Raw genomic sequence first — 13690 nt, forward strand, 5'->3', positions numbered from 1 at the left:
GTTATATATCTCCATCCCGGGTGAGGTGAGTGGTGCTGTGACCACCCTTTTGTGGTGCCTGGAGGCTGTGGGGGTATGGATGGGGTGCAACAGGCTTCAACTGAACCCTGGTAAGACAGAGTGGCTATGGATTAGAGGCCCCTCTGTATCCAAGGATTTACCATCTTTGGTTTTGGACGGAGTTGCACTGCCCTGGACGGACCCAGTGCATAATCTGGGGGTCCTCCTGGACTCATGACTCCTGCTCAAGGAGAGGTGACAGTTGTGGACAGGAGAGCCTTTGCCCACCTTTGTGTGGTACACCAGTTACGCCCCTTCCTGGATCAGGAGACTCTCCGATCAGTCACTCATGCCTGGTCATCTCTCAGCTAGACTATTACAATGCGCTCTACATGGGGCTACCTTTGAAGAGTATCTGGAAGCTACAGCTGGTCCAAAATGCAGCTGCATGGGTAATTTTGAGTGCCCCAAGAATGGCGCATATAACACCTTTACTATGTAAGCTGCATTGGGTCCCAGTCCGGGTCCAATTCAAAGTGTTGGTTATCATCTTTAAAGCCCTACATGGCATGGGTCCAGGTTATCTGAGGGACCGTCTTACCCCCGTCACATCAACCTGTCCCACCCGGTCAGGCAGAGAGGGCATGTTGTGGGTCCTGTCAGCGAGAGAATGTCGACTGGCAGGACCCAGGAGGAGAGCCTTCTCTGCCATTGCTCCAGCCCTTTGGAACAAGACCTGGCTCTGCCAGCTTGCGTGGGGGGATAACAACTCTACCCAATCCTGGGGGTGGCTAGCACCTCGATGACGCTCCCTGAGTGATCGCCAATTATTTTGGATCTTTTTATTTTTTTATCTATTATTGTAATTTTGTAATTTTAATTGATTTGTAAACCACCCAGAGTCATTTAACGAGATGGGCGGTGACAAATTCAATAAAGAAACCAATAGTTTAATGATATTGCGACACTCATTACTTGGTAGAGAGAAGCACTGAAACTCTTTGGTCTGCTGTTGTATATTATATAAACCCATTTAGGGAAGTGCAGCTCAGCCAGATGAGAAGACCTCTGCTCATGCCATAGGATCTTACCATGCTCTCCAACCCGTCCCCCAGAGATGATTTTGGGGATGGAAGAATCCCATCTACCTACATTGTCAATTCTGATGGTAGACATGTTTTTAGATGTAAGCCACAGTGATACACTGTCCTAACTTATACTGTGAAAGCTAGACTGGTGACAATTTTTCATTGGCTGAATTTAAACAAAAATTATATATAACTTCCTTTGTCACAACATAATATAACATTAGGTTTATATATTACTCTCTCTCTCTCTCTCTCTATAGGCCTTCAGATGCTGATTAACTACAACTCCCATCACCCCTGCCCTTGAGCAAGGGCTGAGAGGAATTGGAGTCCAAAGATGTCTGCAGTGTCACAGATCTTCACCCTGCAACTTTAAATACCTATAATACTACATTTAAAAATATTTTGGAACTACATGTAAGTTTAATGGAACTAAACATCATTAAAAGATTTTTTATGAAGATGCAAAAATGAAATATTAAGGCGGAGATATGAGTACAGTTAATATAATTAATCTGTGTCCCCAGGAAATAATTGCATACCTAAATAACTATGTTGAATGTTCTGGGTAAAGAAGAAAAAAAAGGGAAAATTTAGCAATACTATAATCCAATTTAAACCTTGCTAATACTTCAGAAAAGCATGCTCACAGTTGCAGCGAGCTGAAACAATAATCAGTCCAGTCTTTATATCCCAATCTGGCTCACAGCTGCCAGTTTGAAGAACATTTGACTGTAATGGTAGTAAAACTGTGAAAACTTTCAACTGGCCTTTGACTATCTTGAATACTGGAGTTATCTATGAACATTAGCAACTTTAATGTAACTCTTATACCCTATCCTTCAAAGTTTCTACTTCCAAAGCAGATGAACATATAATGAAAATAAAAAAGATCAACAAATTGTTCAAAACAAAATATCATTATAATTTAAAAGGTAGAAAAATAAAAACAAATCAGTGCCGATTTTCTTTATGGATTACACTAAATTCTTGAACATATTTTCTTGAAGTTTATCACACTGAAACCAGAACTTTTTAAATAAAAACTGTGGATCCCAAAATTATAATGAATTTTACTACTAAATACGCATGGTGCCACAGCAGACATATACACGTGAACATGGAAATACCATTGATCTTTTCAAGTTATTCTCAAAAACCGCATACAGTAGAGGGTCACAAATCAGGATCTATTTATGGTACACTTTCCTCATTTGAAATTTTTGCTCTCTAACTCAAAGGAAATATTGAAGATGTCTGGAAATGCAAATTTCTTATGAATTTCTGTGCTGTTCTCACACTGTACAACATCATAATGTTGCTTGCTTTTGGTTTAGCTTGTTATATGAACCCAGTCATTGTAGTCTGTAAACATATTTTTGGCTGTGTTATGTAAGCCTATTTGGGCTTATTCAGCAAACCATGATTAAAATATATTATGGCTTAGGGCAGTATATGACCTCAGTCTGAGAGGTCAACACAAGGGAGGAGGAAAAAAAAGATGGCAATAGGAACCTGGTATGGAATACCTAGGTATGTTTTCCCATATATGTCCATAAGATTTTAGTAAGAAAGTAGAATAAAATTATCAATAGTATAACACTGAACATCTAACTCGTTTGCACTTTATCTAAGAAAGGAAATGCCACAGAAATTACCTGTATGACTTTGTAAAAACCTCCTATATGCAGAATGGCATTACAGAATCAGTGCACTAGATAAAGGGCCTATAATGCAGTGGTCATATTTGAAAGAAATACTTCAGAAACAAAAGGGCCAGTTTGGTCTAGTGGTTAAGGCATCAGGCTAGAAACCAGGAGACTGTGAGTTCTAGTGCTGCCTTAGGCATGAAAGCCAGCTGGGTGACTTTGGGCCAGTCACTCTTTCTCAGCCCAACTTACCTCACAGGGTTGTTGTTGTGGGGAAAAGAGGAGGAGGAAAGAATATTACATATGTTCGCTGCCTTGAGTTACTTATAAAAATAATAAAGGCGGGATTAAAAAAAATCTAAAAAAAGGGATTGTAGCACAGGTCTGCTTCAGCTTGCATTTCTACTATTTATTGTAGAAAAGTCCACTAAAATGAATTGGTTAAATGCAAATAAAATGATTAAAAAATTTTAACTGTATGTTCCTTAAAAAAAATAAATTTCAAGCAAATCCATTTCAAGCAAAGGGCAACTTACTATTTTTTTTAAAGTACTTTTATACTTCCTTGTAACAAGCTTTCTGGGCAAAATCCTCTATAAGTATTTTATACATACACACACACACACACACACAAACATAAAGAGCAGAAATCATTACTGCAGAAATTATACCAAGAGATCGCAAAAATGTAAACCTACATACTAATTGGGAAAGGATTAAGTACTTTTTATGTACATATTAAAAATTACAATTATGTACTTTTTTTAAAAAATCACTTGACAAAATAGAAAATTAACAAATATTCACTTAAAGAAAACCTTTACTTTTATTAACCTATTTCCCACCAATATGAAGCAACATAGTAATATTCTCTATGCTTATTAGTTCTTTTGGGATCTGTTGCTTCCCCTGTACTTGCACAATTAAAAGTTATGATAAACAAAACTGAATAAACATGCCTGTAGTTTCTGGAAGCTTTATCATCATAGAATGCCATAAGCTACTCCAATTTTAAACATCAGCAGAAAGTCTAAGATTATAAAATGTAATATTACTGCCATATTACTCTCATCCCTTGTTATAATTGCATTGTAACTAGTTGCACAATTAAATAATTAATTTATCCAGGTTTCCTGCATAATATATTGATTGAACGGAGATCATAAGCTTTCAAAAATGTATGATCAAGGCAGCTTTCCTTATTGCAGCCTAAAAAGGCAGTGGGCCGGATCCAATCCTTGGAGAAGATTTACTGAAATTAATGAATCTATTTGAGAAGTGCCCAAGCCTGCTTTGTGTTAACCAGGGTAGTTAGTGAGAATGTAATGTCATCATCTTACTCCTGTCCCAAAGAACTCTTTAACCAGTTTGTAGCTTATCTAAAGCTGAGCAAGGTATCTGAAACATTTTTGATAAGTGTGAACTGAACTTAAATTTAGTTCCTGGTGCATTCTAAAACTGAACCCAGCTCAATTAAGAGGTTTACACATCTTGTTAAACAACTACAGCAGTTTGTTTGGGATATTTGGGATAATATGTACTCTATGACCCAAAGCATTCCAATTTATAAACCATAGTATATGGCTTAGGATAATGTGTGAATCCAACTATGACTTATTAACAAACATTGTATTAAACCATAGCTTCTTTAATAGGTGAACCACTATTTGGTTCACTATACAGTATCACTATAGTTGTGATACTTTATTCACAACTATATGAAATATCACTGACCTTTTGCGTAAATTTTAGCAATATATTTAGAACCCATATATTAGTTTGATCAATGTTACTAAAATTGATGAGTATTCAGTTCAAAATATGTAAGTATACATTCTATGTAAAATATATTTTTAAATGATAGAACTATTTTATTGCAATTCCAACATAGAGAAAATTTCAAACATTGCATATCAAAGATAAGTCTTATTTTCACTTTGTTTTAATTTAATTTCAAACATTAGGTTAGAATTACAAAAGTTTTATATTGCTCAGAGGATCCTATGAACAAAAAAGGCATTATAAGCTTCAATTAAAACCTAATATTTAGACAAACAAAACCTGGCAGGTAAGCAAAGAATCTTATAACCAAATAAGTAAACATATATATTAATTTTACACAGTATACACTGCTCACTCAAGTTGTGCCTGGGATGCTAATATTATACATCTTTCTTTCACTTTGGTATACTAGCAAGTTATTTCCCTGGTGTTGTTTGCACAAGATGCTTTCCATGGTTTACTAAATTGCTCCAACTGCTTAGGTTCAAGCAATACAACCATTAACTAACCCCACTGGCTCAGTTCACACAATCCATTCAAGCTAAAATATGGTTGGCTGGCTTGTGGTTGGCTATAACCTCGGCTTGTTTATTATGAAGTCACTCAAGAACTCGCCCTCTCCTTCAATTTTACACAGCCATCCTACAAATGTTAACTTTGTAGCAATGACCTCCATTAATTGCAGCGATATTTTCTTTCAGCTAGGTAGGGTCTGAGGGCTCTTTCCATTGTCAGAATGGTGCATGTACAGTTATTTTTTTCTCCCTCCCTACCCCCCCAAACCTCGCAGCCCTTGCTGCCCTGTTGCATCAACTTCCTGTACAAGCTCCTCGCTTTGGGATGATGATGATAATTCTTGCTCTCTCACACCCCTTTCCCTCCTCCGGTATGTCAGCTTCCTGTGCAAAATCCCGTACGGCAGGCTAAAGATGCCTCTGTGTTGCCGCTGCCCTTGGTGCATCAACTTCCTGTGCAAAGCCCCTTGTATTGGGGCGATTGTTCTTTTTTTTATTATTATTCCTGCCCTTGGTGCATCAACTTCCTGTACAGATTCTTTTGCAAATGGGTGAAGAGCACGTTTGCGAGGACACTATCAGCTTGTTCGCTACTGCTGCTGCTGTTGTTCTTTTCCTATTGCCCTGGTGCATTCGCTTCCTGTGCAGAATCCTTTACATTGGGGCGGGGTGGGGGGGCGAGCGAGTGAGGATGCTCGGCTGCGTTTCTCCACATTCCTTAGTGTATCCGCTTCCTGCGCAGAGCCACTTGCAATAGGGGGGAAAAAAAGATGCTCGCACTTCTGGTTTCCTCTTGCTGCTGCTGCTCCCACCGCCTGCCCCAGTGCATGAGCCCTTCTTCGTTTCCTCCCTCCCTCCTCTGCCTGCCCCGGTGCGTGATCTTTTGCTGCCACCGCTGCTACCGCTGCTCTGCGAGAGTTTGCTGCCCTACTTCACTCTACTTTAGTTTCACTCACTTTACATCCGGGTTTTTTCCCTAGGCAATGGGTGCCGCACCACAGCCCGTTCCTTAGGCAAAGGGAAATAAATTCGCTGCACCGACACGTCAAGTAGTCCCTCTGGAGAAGCCTTGAGGCGCCCCCTCCTCTCCCCGAGCAGGCCGGCCACCCCTCCTCCCTCATTCATAGAGAGAGAAGGTGGGGACCCCGGTTGAGGGGGAGGCCTCCTCCTCCTCCGCTTTTGTCCCCACCCTCGCCTCCTTCTTCGCTTCGGAGAGCGGCCGAAGTAGCCGCGTTTGTGTGCGAGAGAGTTGTGTCGGGGGCGCGCGAGCAGCGAGGGAGTCGGGAGCGCGCGCCGCTGGCAGGCCAGGCAAAAGCAAAGCAAAGCAAAACGGAGGCCGGTGGCGGAGGGATTCAGGCGTGCGGGTGCTGCGGCCGGGCCGGGTGAATGGGATTGAAGAAGAGTTCAGCTTCTCGGCTTGTTTTTGTGTCACAGTTTCTCTTCTTCTGCGCCTCTTCTGCTTCGTTCCTTTCTTCCTGCCTGTCCCCTCCTCCCCTCTGCAGGAGGAGCCCCCCGGGGAGAGGGGAAGGAAAAGGACCCCTCAGAGGAGAGAGAGAGAAGAGAAAAGCAGGAGGAGGAGGAGGAGGAGGAGGAGAAGGGAGCAACCAACCAACCATCTTCCACTCCCAGCTTAGATTAAAGAAAGTGAGAGGAGGAGGAGAGAGAGAGGAGCCAAGAAGAGGGGGACAGGGAGGCCCAGAGGAGCAGCTGCACCGCCTTCTCCCTATGAAGAGGACTCCTTTCCCCTCAAAGAGAGGTCCTGCCAGGGGGACCCCAGCCAGACCACCTCGGCGGCAACATCACCACCACCAGCAGGGTGTAGTATCCCACCTTTTGGATATTCTCTCTCCTCCTTCCCTCTTTTCCCTTTCTTTCTCTCTCCCTCTCGGCCCCCGGTCCTCTGTTGCCTGCCTCGGGAGTTTCGGGGGGGAACGGAGAAAAGGGTGGATGGTGTGGGTGCGCGCTGGGAGGAGGGAGTCCACCATGGAAGACTCCGGAGCCAACTTGGAGATAAGGAGCCACAACTTCAGGGTACCCCCCCCCCGGAGGTATAATGCCTAGAGATGCGGGAAGGGGGCATGTCCTTTCTCTGTCACCTGTGAGGATTGAAGTAAGTTTCTGAGAGAGGAGGAGGTGGTGGTGGTGAAGCGGGAGGGGTTAGGTGACACATTGGAGTGTGTGTGTGGGGGGGAGAGAAATGACACATTTGCAAAGAGAGGAAGGGAGAGGACGATTTCCCCACTCCTTCGCCTTCTTCCCAGGATGGTCTTTTCTAGGCCGTTTTCTGTGGGGTTCATATTCTTCCCTGATGCTGCCGCCGAGGAAGTTTTATTACCTTGAAGATGCTCCTGCTTTGATGATCGAGGCTTCGTAGTAAAGCTGCTGCGGCGGCGGTTTTTCCTCTCCTCCCTTCTTTTTTTTTTCCCCCTTTGCCTTTAATTTGTCTTGGTAGCCCGAGTAGTGCTGGGAAAATTCCGTTTCTTCAGCAACTTGTTATTCTGAAGTCTCCCTTACCCCCCTCACCCTGGGGCAGCCCTTTTTGCATGGATACAAAGCTCTGTGCAAGGACACCTTTGGGATTTCACACTCCTGCTCTGGCACATGTTTGCAGTGACTGGAGATGTGTACCTTCTCTCTTCTCCCTCTCTTTCCCTCCCATCCTCCCATTTCTCTGTATTAGGTACAAGGAGTAGGGGTGTATGTGGGACTGCCATTTGGTCTGGTTGTCTTGTGCATGTGTATCTTGTTACTTTTCTATGTTTTTGTTTCTTTGTTATTCGGAGCTTACTACAGATGGGATTCTGTCCCTCCCCCTCTTCATATCTGCAGTTCAGTTGCTACTTTCAGGATTAAACAATTAATACTTTTTGTTGTGGATAAATATGAATTAGATCAACACAATTAAACCAAGTGACAGAAAATGAGGCTTTATGATCAATATGCATTTATCTGTGATGCTTTTGGGATACTGTAATGAAGAGATTTGCTAGTGACAAGGATGTTCTGAAAGGTGTGAGAATGTCATTCCATTTAAATTGCAGGTTATAAGTCCTTATTTTAAATGACACATTTATGTAGAGAATAAATTTTTAGTAAAATCAGTGAAAATTACTCCCAAATAAATGTGCCCTTGCCAGTTATTTTGTCATGTTTGTAATGAACTTCTCTAAGTAATGATTTGCACATTATGATGAATTAAGACTTAGTGAAACCTGTGTTCTTGGTTATGGATATTGCTGTAGAGGTTGGGTTCTTCAAATGTATTTTTTGATAAGAAGGTATCAAAAAGTTAAGACTTTGTCATATAAAACAGTATATAATATGATGTAGGATATTCTAAACATAATGATAAAGCTATGTGTTTTTCCACTGTATAGCATTAGGTTTGAAATTAGTAAACCTAGATATGCAAATTAGAGTAGATAATTTTTTATTTTACAGTACAGTATTCAGTAAAAAGTGCAGTTACCCCACATTATTGTTAAAATATTATTACTCTGTAAGACTAACGGGTAGCAACAGCTTTAGGACAAGTGTTATTAACAAACAACTTTCAAAATACCTATATGATAATTCTGTTAATATCATAGGCCAGTATTTTGCCATACATACTGTCCAGTCTTAAACAGATTTCTACTGTATTCTAGGAATTTCAGCCTTTTTGAAATAAAAAGACTTTGAAGTCAGAAGATTTTATAAGAGGGAAATAAGAGTTTTAGGAGCTCTTTTTCATAGAACTGCTTGCTTGCATTTTATTTATCATTTCCTTTGGCAGCACTTGGGTGTCTGGTTTCACTTTCTAATTATTTATTTCCTTTTTTCTTTTTTCTCTTATGGCCTAAGTATAGTGACCACCACAATCTAAGTATCTTAGTGAATATTCAGTTTTTGTTTTCCCTTATGGAAAGAAAGGTGAAATAGGATTGAATAACATGCTGGTATTTAAGAGGAAACTGAAGTTAACTATCATAAACACTTTGGTGATCTTGCTAAACATGTGAGGAACTTTGCAAATCTTTAACTTTGAATATACTTTAGATTTGAGTTTTTTTAAAATGCTTTTCACAAAATATTGTCTTACTATATAAATGAATATTAAGAATTTTAAGTAAAAGTACCATTTATTTTTATGCGTTCTAAGAACTTCCTCACACACAATTCTGAATACTTACTATGGATTTGAGTAATGTACAGTAAGTATTATTCCATGGTCAGATAACTTTGGAAAGCATTGTTTATCTCTAAAGTAATAGTAAAAATATATTGTAGCGGCTTATATAATTGTTCTTGAATGACAAATTCAGGCTTAACTTCTCAGATCTAGTCTACAATAGTAGCTGTAGTAGTCTGGAGAAATGAAAATAGTACATTGCTATGCTACTTTTAAAAATGGACCATTTGGTAGGAGGTTGCAAGTTTTGTTCTTTTGATTGGTATAATAACTGCCAAGAAGTTAGACTATTGCCCTAAGTTTGGGTGTTTATGGGAAAATAAGGGGCAAAGGCTATGCTGGCATTTCTCTGATATGTAGCTTAGAAGATTTACTTTTTAAGTAGAAGTGCATCTTGAACTGGAGTATATTCTGTTTTACTACTTACATATAATTTCTTCACAAATGAGCAAATTGTTTGCTTCCTTGAGGCTGTACTTCTATATAAGCTTAATTCTTTGGGGTTGTCTTCTGAGTAGACATGCTTTAAATGCAAGGAAAGTGAGGCAGACTTTCTTCTGCTTTTTTTGTTCTTTCAAATTAAATATGGTGAATTATAACATTTTATATTAGGGTGCATAGCACGGTGCTTTTGCACTGCAAACACAAATGTATATGATATTTGCTATAAGCACTGGGGCATGTTTTCAAGATCAGCTTCCCTAGACTGGTTAGACCTCGACTCCCACTGGCCATGCTCACTGGAGTATTAAGGCAGTTGAACTTTTAACAGATTTGGAGCACCAGTTAAGTGAAGGCAGATCTACACTGTATTTGGAACAATAACTAAGGGTGGAATCAGCTTAGTTTCTTTTTTAGTGTGTTGAAATTATAACCAATAAGTTATTTTGATATTGAAACATTTAACATTTTTGGTACTGCATAAGTGTTCACCATTGTGCTTCAATATTTCTTGTAAAAACCAAAGTTGTTAAATTCCAAAAATTACTTGGATCTAATACACCTCTTAAACTTGTTTTAATTTTAATGGGAGAAGATTTGATTGCATGCTTAAATATCTAATTGGAATAATGCAACTTGAATGTAAGTTTGGTAGGGTTTTTGTTTTTTAAATTCTGTAAGGAAAAAGCTTCATTTCAGTTTTGGATCATATATGTCTTATACTGTAATACTAACAATGTATTATAATACTAAAGCAACGTACTATTTCATTTCACATATGTATGAAGGAAATAATTTTTCTAAGAATTGGTACCCTAATGTAAGGGCTGACACAGAATTTAAATTGGGGTGAATTTGCTCAGTATTTCTGGAATAGCTTTAGCACTAAAATTTATTGTGAACTTAAGTATGCAGGTTATTTCTTTGCAAGCTTAACTCTATTCCATATTAGTCCTAATTAAAATTATTAAACTATGTTTGTACTTAACTACAAGTTTGCTGAAATCAGTGGGAATTATTTCTGAGTAGACGTGTAGGATTGCAATATGAAAGTTAAAACTCATATAGTTAAAAGACACATGTTTTCATTCTTTTACTTTTAATGAATAATACAAGCGGGCAAACTTTCAAACTTTTTAGAGAATGATGTGATTTATAATCTTCATAGTATGTGAGCTAACTTAATAGAGAAGCAGTAGTTAAGTCTTTGTTTCATCAGAATGTTTTAACATTTGGACATTTAAATTCATAGTGCTGTTATAAAAATACAGCTGACTAATTTTGTAATAGCCCTATAGTGCTGTTTTACATGGTTCCTTCAAATTTTGGATATTAATCCACTTCTTCACCTTTTGACTACTTTTTCTTTTTTAAGCATGCATGGTTCAAAGAGAGAACAATAGTTCTTCACCAACTCAAGTTTCACATTTTATTTACAGTTTTGAAGTTCAAAACTTGAACTAATATGATCTGATATAAAATGATAACAGTTTCAAGGATTAAGATATGTTTTGGGAAAATATTTTTATATATTTACATAATGTTCTTTATGTTATCCACTTTTGTAGACTCTGGGTGGTAGCCTTCAATTAGCACCCAAAAGCTCTATGGAATGGCCAAGTTTTTAGAGGGTTTTTTTTTTTTTTTTTTTTTGAAGGCCAGGAGGTTAGGCTCATTCCATACCTTAGGAGGCAGTCACAGTATAGGGAACTTCAGGAGTCCCTCTTTGTGAGAATCCATGGGGTAGGTTAAGTCCTGTTGAGAGAGAGAGTGTTGAAAGTACATTAGTTGCAAGGAGAAATAATTGATTAATTTGTTTCCAGCTGAAAGTATTTGGGGAATGGTATATTTTAAGTCATGTGTGGATATTTAGAGAGTGATATGTCTGCAGGTAATTGGGTATGTGGTAGGAGCATATTGACCACAAATATGTCAGGGAAAGAGAATGAAGAAATTCCTAAGTTATTTTCTGTATTGATTCTGATGTTAAACTAGGTATTGTAACTGGCTTCCTTACTATTAAACTTGTAAGTATTGTTGATTTATTTATCATGGTTACAGTTGCTGCTCACAAATATTAACTTTATTAAAGTATTTCAAGAATTAATTAAACTTACCTTGATTTGTTTATAGACTCATGAATGTTTAAAAAGAGGCTCAGAAAGAATTCCAACAGTAGCTATGGTAGTTAAAAATCCTGTGATTGTTAACTTGTGTCATTCATGGGGAATCTTTGAAGAAGAAAAAACTCTTTGCTGCATTTTTACAAGTTCTTAAAGACTGAGTTGCTTCTGAGAGTTTTCCCCTGATTTGATTTGATGTCATCTTTTTATTTTCTTTCAATTCTTGTAGTGTTGTGTTTTTATTTTTGTATGGGGCTTGTTTTATATTTTTTCTGTGTGAGCCGCCAAGACTTGTTTTTGATTGTGGTGATATAGAAATGTTTAATAAATATGGAGAGAAGTAGAAATTTTAATATTTATTCTTATGTGTTCTAAAATTTTAATCTTATAAGTATTTTTATTACCTCTTTAAAACTAAGAGCTGGGAAACGACTTAAATGTAAGATTTCAAACTTATAAAAAAAACTTGAGGCCTATATAGAAATAACTGTATTTACATGCTGTGAAATTGTTCATAACAGACCTTAGTTTTTAGATTTAGATAAATCACTGATGTATACTGATCAATTTTTGAAACGATTAAAAAAAGCAGGGCAGTTATTTGACCCATTAGTACAATAATTTTGTCTAGGCTATTGTTTATAGGAAACTTAATTTTGAAAATGTGAGGGGTGGCCTCATATTTAATACTTTACCTCATAACCTTCTACAACCAAACTCTTGCAGTGTTTTATCTAAAACCAGAATCCATCTCATGGTGGAAATGAAAGTGTCAATGTGCTCTCCAAATCTTGTATATATAGTCTATATATAAGATAGAAGACTCCAGCAAATGTATAATGGGCTTGGGAAATGTATATGCAGAAAAGGGAAAACTAATATATGTGGAATTCTGCTTAGGTGATACTGATTGGAGCCCATAGTTACTTTTACATCTAATTTGCTGCAAGGTGCTTACCATTGCTGCCTTCCCATTTCATTTCTAAATGTTATACTTCTCCTGACTTTTGATGGTAGAACAAGCAACATAGGGAAGTTTAATTTCTATCCTTTCAATAAAATAAAATAGTTCTTACCATGAAATTAGAAATGGGTTTTAAAACCTTTCTTGTTGTATTGAATAGGTAAACAATGAGAAAAGATGAAATGCATAAGTGGTAAAATGAAAAATTATGAGGCCTAACACTCTGATCACTCTTTTTGACTCTCTCAATAGGGATACACACACACACACACACCCCATCACCAACCCCTCATAAACTGAAAATATGGTGTGTGTTTTGTTTTTTGACTGCATATGGAACACAAACTGTCAGTACTTGAAGAGAAGGAGCACTAGCAGAAAAGCATTGATTCTTTCTTTTCCCCTCCTGCTGTGTATCCAAGTATTGTTAACCATGGCTGTTCAAAGGCAATATACTTGGATGCAGAATCATAGTTGATCTCCTCAGTCAATTAGCCATCCACGCTTAAGCATCTTTTAAACCCAAACTTCTGAGTAATCACAATATTTTTTTCTGATAAACTGACTTATAGTAGCCATGGCAACAGCTGTCTTGGCTTTTTATGGACAGTTCTGTTGCTGCATCTGCAGGCTTCATCAATACTTCTGCTGCCTACAGAGGAAAGTGCAATAGAATGTCTCCCTTATGGTTTTAACAGCATTGCACATTGTACTGTTGCTATATACTACTATGTACTTTCCATGTTCCAAAACTTTATAGACTGTTCTTCTTTTGCCAAATAATTGTTTAAATGCTGGAATTTAAGTGCTGCCACTCTAGTGAAATGCTGTGACAACCATGTCATGCTTTTGATCATAGATTGTCTCTAGGTTCTTCACTAGCCCTAAGGGGGTTATTTTAAAGAAATAGATACAAGTATAGAACAGGCACTGCTTGTCATCTTCAGCTACTTAAAG

At 38.1% G+C, this 13690-nt stretch overlaps 1 protein-coding gene across 7 annotated transcripts in view; it reads left to right on the forward strand.

Moving 5' to 3' along the window:
• Window positions 1-6385: 6385 nt before the first annotated feature.
• Window positions 6386-13690, forward strand: part of PHF21A (PHD finger protein 21A) — a 201612-nt gene continuing 194307 nt past the window's right edge. For 3 of the 7 annotated variants that reach the window (XM_088145719.1, XM_088145721.1, XM_088145724.1), the window contains exon 1: window positions 6387-6850. The gene's annotated coding sequence lies outside the window, so the exon portion shown is untranslated. Of the gene's footprint in view, window positions 6851-13690 lie in introns of all 7 variants that reach the window. The other 4 variants (XM_088145723.1, XM_088145725.1, XM_088145720.1 and 1 more) reach the window with 2 other exon arrangements.

Source organism: Python bivittatus, unplaced genomic scaffold (assembly GCF_059951505.1).
Source record: "Python bivittatus isolate LINGU-HERP-01145 unplaced genomic scaffold, Pbiv_v1 ctg000480_np1212, whole genome shotgun sequence".
NCBI classification, from domain to species: Eukaryota; Metazoa; Chordata; class Lepidosauria; order Squamata; family Pythonidae; genus Python; species Python bivittatus.